The sequence below is a fragment of the Candoia aspera genome, chromosome 5 (assembly GCF_035149785.1).
Source record: "Candoia aspera isolate rCanAsp1 chromosome 5, rCanAsp1.hap2, whole genome shotgun sequence".
Taxonomy (NCBI): domain Eukaryota; kingdom Metazoa; phylum Chordata; class Lepidosauria; order Squamata; family Boidae; genus Candoia; species Candoia aspera.
The window spans coordinates 60,933,877-60,939,876 of record NC_086157.1 but is presented as its reverse complement, the minus strand read 5'-3'; the positions used below and the strand labels follow the sequence as shown (position 1 = coordinate 60,939,876).

General features: G+C 40.5%; 1 protein-coding gene across 1 annotated transcript in view; it reads left to right on the top strand.

Annotated features, from left to right (window-relative positions):
• Positions 1-2,706: 2,706 nt before the first annotated feature.
• DYRK1A (dual specificity tyrosine phosphorylation regulated kinase 1A) overlaps positions 2,707-6,000 on the top strand; it is a 142,753-nt gene continuing 139,459 nt past the window's right edge. Inside the window, exon 1 of the mRNA XM_063305360.1 lies at positions 2,707-2,803. The gene's annotated coding sequence lies outside the window, so the exon portion shown is untranslated. The remainder of the gene's footprint in view (positions 2,804-6,000) is intronic.

The following is a 6,000-nucleotide window of genomic DNA, read 5'->3' as shown; positions in this document are numbered from 1 at the left end:
ACGGTGTTCTGTTTAGTCATGCTGGCCACATGATCACAGAAGTGTCTACGGACAATGCCAGCTCTTTGGCTTTGAAACAGAGATGAGCACCACCCTCTAGAGTCGGACACGAATGGACTTAATGTCAAGGGAAACCTTTAAAATCCTCTTCATAGCAGGCTGGATAGAATTCGGGCCTCTTCTATAATACTCCATTCCATTTCCTCCCTCAATAATGTAATCAGTCAGCATTCTGTAATCAGTCTATATTGTTGGTCACCATTGGGCTGTTTTTTGAGTTCTTCCTCTAGGACTTCAACATACACATTTACTTCTCAAAACTCTGAATCCCTGCAAGACAAAGATGGTGTTAGTTCAGAAAGTTCTAGCACTTTGCCTGCCAAAATGCTAACTCAGGATGGGGAAGCACACCTCACAAAGGAACAAGTCCACAACTGGGCGGTCATCCTGACTCCTAGACTGCCAGCTGTGGCTCTTCTTGAAACATGCTTTGATGTATCACATATATCTTCGCCTCTGAAGCTGACTAGTGCAATGTGCTTTAAATTGGACTTAAACTGAAGACTACCAGGAAGCCACAGCTGGTGCAGAATGCAACAGCCCATCTATTAGTGGGTGCCCTATATCACTGGTTTTGTGAAACCTGCATTGGCTACCATAATGCTTCTGAGTACAATGCAAGGTGCTTGTTTCAACCTATAAATCACTTTATGGCTTGACCTCTGAGCATCTATAAGATTGCCTCTTTCAGGTAGAACCAACCCATCTGTTCTGAAAGGGGATGCTGAGAGTCTCTCCCCCCTCCCCGCCACAGATGAGATAAGAGGAGTCTGGTTTAAAGCTCAATTTTTCTAGATCTCCTCTGATATTATAGAAGAACTTACCTCTGAAGATTCAAATGATGCCCACCCTAACATTTTTTGGGGAACCTTGTCAGAAGCTGGTTTTTGGGGGGGACATGTTTTTATGATTTTATATTTAGCTTTTAGTAAACTGCAGGGACTCTTTGTTAAGTCAGCAATATAGAAATACAATAAATTAGGCAACCTAATTAAAGCAGAAATGAGAAATGTAGCCCTCCAGACTGTACTTTCAAAACTTGTCACACCATTGGCCGTGCTGGCTGTGGCTAATGACAATTACAGTTCAAATTTGTTAACTTTTGTTAATAAAAGCTGTGTGCTCCAAAGATATAAGTCTATACAATTATTTGCATATAAAAATGAAAAGTTCAGTGATTAATGAATTGCCAGTTAGAATTACTGATGCATTTTCCAGACATTCGAGTTTTGCACCATGGTCAGTTGATCTTTTGCAACAAACCAGAAACTTGTAACAGAAATTATATTAGTCTCCAGCAAAAATATAGAGTTCCTTAAGCATCCTAGGGCCAAGCAATCATGTGTTTGTAGAACAAAAACTGATAATCATGAACATCGTATAGGTTGTAGTGGGATGCAATCCCGCATGCTGGATTTACCTAGGTGGTAGTCGTACATACAGAAAACACTGCAATCTCCAGCGCTGGACCTGAGCTACACGTACGACGGATATTTGTGCCTGAGGATGTATTTCGACTGCTTCCCACCAAACTAGATCCACATCCAAATCCAACCGCAGAAGAATACAGGTAGCAGCTACTCCTTGTACGGAACAGATTCAGGGACCTCGATCTAACCTTGGAACATTCTTCCCAGATTAATATTAAAAAGGTTGACTCCCCTTTCAGCTCCGTTCCCGAAAGAAATCCAGCCAGATGATCGCAACAAGCGAAAGCGTTCTTCCAGCAAGCGCTAACTACAACGAAAGGAACCCGTTTCTCGGAATGTATAATATCACAGGGTTGGAAAAGGAATGAAGCAGCAGTCGCCAAGGCGACCAAGCTCCGCCTTCGGCCATGCCTTTCTCTCCTCTCCCTCAGCACAGATTCCCGCCTGGCATGGGCGGGACTCTTATGGAGTGATTGACAGTTGCTATAGTAACAGGCTCTTCTGGTCGCCATTTTGTCAGTTGGGCTTTTTTAAAAAATAATTTTTCTTCCCGCCCGAATTATAACTTTACGTGGATTAGTTTTCCTTCGGGTTTCGGTGGCGAAGGGGTATCTTCCCTTTGGGCAGTTGCACCGAGACGAAGCGGGGCGACTTCGGGTGCGCGTGTGTGTGTGGACTGAAGTGATCCGGAGCGCAGTTCCTGAGAAGCCGGCTCGGCGGCGGCGCTCAGAAGGGGAGGAGAGAAGGCGGCTGGCTGGCAGCAAGCAGGCAGGGAGGGGGCGCGAGTGAGTTCCCGGGGGCTCTGTTCGGCGCTGCGCCGCGCTCCCCTTTCGCCCGCGCCGCTCTGACTCTCTCCGCTGTCCCTGGCCTGGGCTCAAGCAGCAGCTGAAGTCGCCACCGCCGAGCTCTGCCCGGGCCCCGCTGCCGCTCGCTGCGCAGGTTTGGAACGCGCGCCATTTTGTGAGCGATAGAAAATCTGCCCGGCCAGGAAACGCCGCGGATCCTCCCGCCGGGCCGGGCTGCCCTCCTCCCAGAGAGGGAGGTGCGCGATTGGCTCCGCTTCGGGGCCAAGGCCCTGGTCCCTTCTGCACGGGGCCCGAGTGTATCGGGCGAAGTGGAACAAGCCGGGTGGGAAAGACTGCGGAGAGGCTGCTGGGCTGGGCCGCTAGCTGAGGAGGGTAATGAACTGAACCCACCCGCCGCTGCTGCCATTCACTCTCCTCCTGCATCCTGAGAAAGGAGGCCTTGCTCAGGACAGGACAACTGCGGCAGCCCGGACAGTAACCAGAGGCGGCCACCGCCCCGATACACGGGTAAGTGGTAGGGCCTGTAGCAGTGGGGCCGCCGGCTCAATGGCATTGGGAGAGAGGGGCCGCTGCCATCTTGAAGAGGGAGCCTGGGCCGCTTCGGTGGTTAGGCAAACGAGGAGGCCGACCTAGTGGAGGGAAAAGGAGACACCGGTTTCTTGTATCCTTTTATTCCCGATTAGTTCCGCAGCGAAGTTCTGTTCTAAGTTGTGAAGGTGACGCTGAAGCCCTTTCCTACCTGGATAATGGATTGGTCCTGGTAACTCGCCGTTGCGCTTACCTGGCCCGAGGTGGAGGAGGAAGTTCTGTTTTTTCCGCAACCTCTCGGGCAGGTAGGCAGAAAATCTGCAGGTTTGAGTTAGTACCTGTTATAAGAAGAGACGATTGTAGGTCCTTGTCTGTTAACCTCCTAGGTGACTGGTGTAAGAGTCCAGTGTAATCACGGCACGTCTTGTATTTCTATCCATCTAGGGTCATTGCAGTATGTACATATTGTAGGGTCTTGTCAAGGGGATGTTTTAATTTAATACAAGAACTAAAAATAAAATAGATTTTGTATCAAATATCAGCTAAAAAAGATAACTTTACTAGAATAAATGTATTCAATTGATTTTTAAATTACATTTTATTTTGAACTGCACCTACTCAGAAGTAAGCATTTCTACAGAACTCTATAATAAGACTGGACATTCCAATCAAATCTGTATCAGATTATTTGTCCATGGAGAGTGGGTTATTCATTATGCTTTCATTAACTTACCAGAAAACACGAAGTATAGTTTATCTTCTGTAAACTATAAATCAGTACTCAATGGATTTGCATAACTACATACTGTCTAGTTTTATATGAATTCTATCCCTGGATTCCACATAAGATTCCTATGTAAGGATATACTTATTAAGGAGCAAATCCTGTTGAAATGAATGAGATTTATGTCTGAATAATCCTGTACATATAGGACTTGGATATATCTTGATTTCCAAATCAGCTGATAAATTCTTTTATTAGAACAAAAATTGAACCTGTTTCTGTGTGTAACTTCATAGTAACTGATCAGGACTATGGGAGAGCAGTAAAGATAATTGATTTAGGCCATGTCAGAAAGATTAAATCTCAGTTCCAAACAATTGTATGTATGTAATTTTCATTCTAAATAATGTATTACTCTGGCACAAGAAACATTTTATGACATCCTATATTACATTTGCTTGCAAATAAAATTTTAGGATTAGGTACATTATATTGTTAAAAAGAAGCCCAGGAACTGGTGTTCCTCTGAACATTATGGTTGGAAAATGTAAGCTTTATTGTAGTAAATGTCTTGTGGTATAAAATTCTGTGCATTTCAGTATTTTAAATCTGAATGTTGACTTAATTATACTTCTGCAAGTGCTATCTCAGTGGCATGCAGTATTGAAAATTATAGGTATTGTAATTCTCAAGATCAGTGCCATTACTTTGAGATTGATTCATCTTGCACAGTCCTAAATATTGTATACATTATTAAATAGATTTTTCATAAGATTATCAGTTTATTCAACTTAGCTTTGTACGATTTTCAACTAAAGTTGATTTCTAAATTTTCTAAGTATTTATTTTGCAGAAGTGCAGGAAGAAAAGTTAAAGGTTTTGCTACTAGAATGTAGAATCAGTGTATTATAATTTTATGTGTGCTTACTAGAAATAAGTCAAACTTTTTAAAAGTGCATGTTACTTCTTAGTATTGTATGTGGAATTGCGAGCTAACTTCACAATCTTGTCTACATGTATTAGAGGTAAATTGAAGTTGAGTTCTATGTGCTAACTCAAAAATGTAATATAGGATTGTATTTTTATAGTATAAAACCTAGACTATCTTTCTGTGGAGCATTAGTAAGATTGTTCTACTTTATCAGGCAAAAATGCTTTGGTGTTGTTTTAAAGCAAGTAAAACAAGGCATGTCAGAGTGAAATGTAAGTAATAACTCAGTTCTTGTTAAATTGCCTAACCAACTTTGCTAGAAGAAAAGTTGCTTTTCAATTGGTTATTTATTACATGCATGATGAATTACTTGCATATTAAAAGATTTGTTACCTATATCTTACTTTGTTCCATTAGTTTATGATTGTAAACTGCCTGGAGTCCAGTGATGAGGAGATATTACTATTAGATTTCATCCCTGCCTTTTTATGCAGATACTGTAAGAAATATTTTTCTTTTTGAAAGATGTGATATCTAAGTAATTATCAGATATGTGTAAGACTAAGTTAAGTGTTCAGTGTTGTTCTCTTACTAGACCAGATGAAATACAGAAGTTACCATTTTTATATGGTAGATTTTCAAAGAAAACTGTATGTTTAAATCAGGAATTCAGATTATTTACTCAGAAAGTAATTCCTATTGAATTCAGTGGTGCTTTCCCCCACCCCATAAAAGTGCATGATTTATATTGAATGTTAATACAACAATCCTATATTTGTTTCTTCAGAAGTAAATTTCATTGTAAGCAGAGAAGTTTATTCTCCAGTAAATTTGTAATGTTGCATTCAAGCAGGGCAATCCTAAAATCTCTCTTAGAATGCTCCAATTTGAAGAACTCTAGCAGATAGTTTTTAGAGCTGGATTTCCCCATTTGAGATTGCACCTGTTTCTCTAATAACTTGCAGGAGGAAATCTGACAATTCTGGAAATATAAGACTGTAGTCTAAATATTATTTTAAAAAAATAACAAATGGCTACTATTCTTGTGTTAGTTTAAAAGTTAGCTTGACAGCCTAATTGGTGTGGTGTGGATTTAGGCTTTTATATTGAATAATTATTTATAATACTTATCTTTTGGTACTTATAAGGTTTATGGTCAGAGAGATAAACTTTGATTTATTTACTTTGACTTCAGTATGAAAATATCTGGCAAAGAAATAATTTAGTTAATTTTACAGGTATTTTAGTTTTTGCATAATTACTATTCTATTTAGAAATATTTTCTTTAATGTGGAAGAATGTGCTGTAGCTAACTAACAGGATAAACTGCAGTTTAAAATTTTCTACGACCCTAGTTAGTTGAATACACTTCATCTGGAGAATGAATTCTGTGAAGTTACCTCCTATTAAGTGGATATAGGATTGCAGCCTTAATGTTTAAAACTTGGAATATTTTATTTTGAGATAGTATAATTGTAAACAAACAGTATGGAAATTTGAAAGCTAGATTTTGCAATGCTA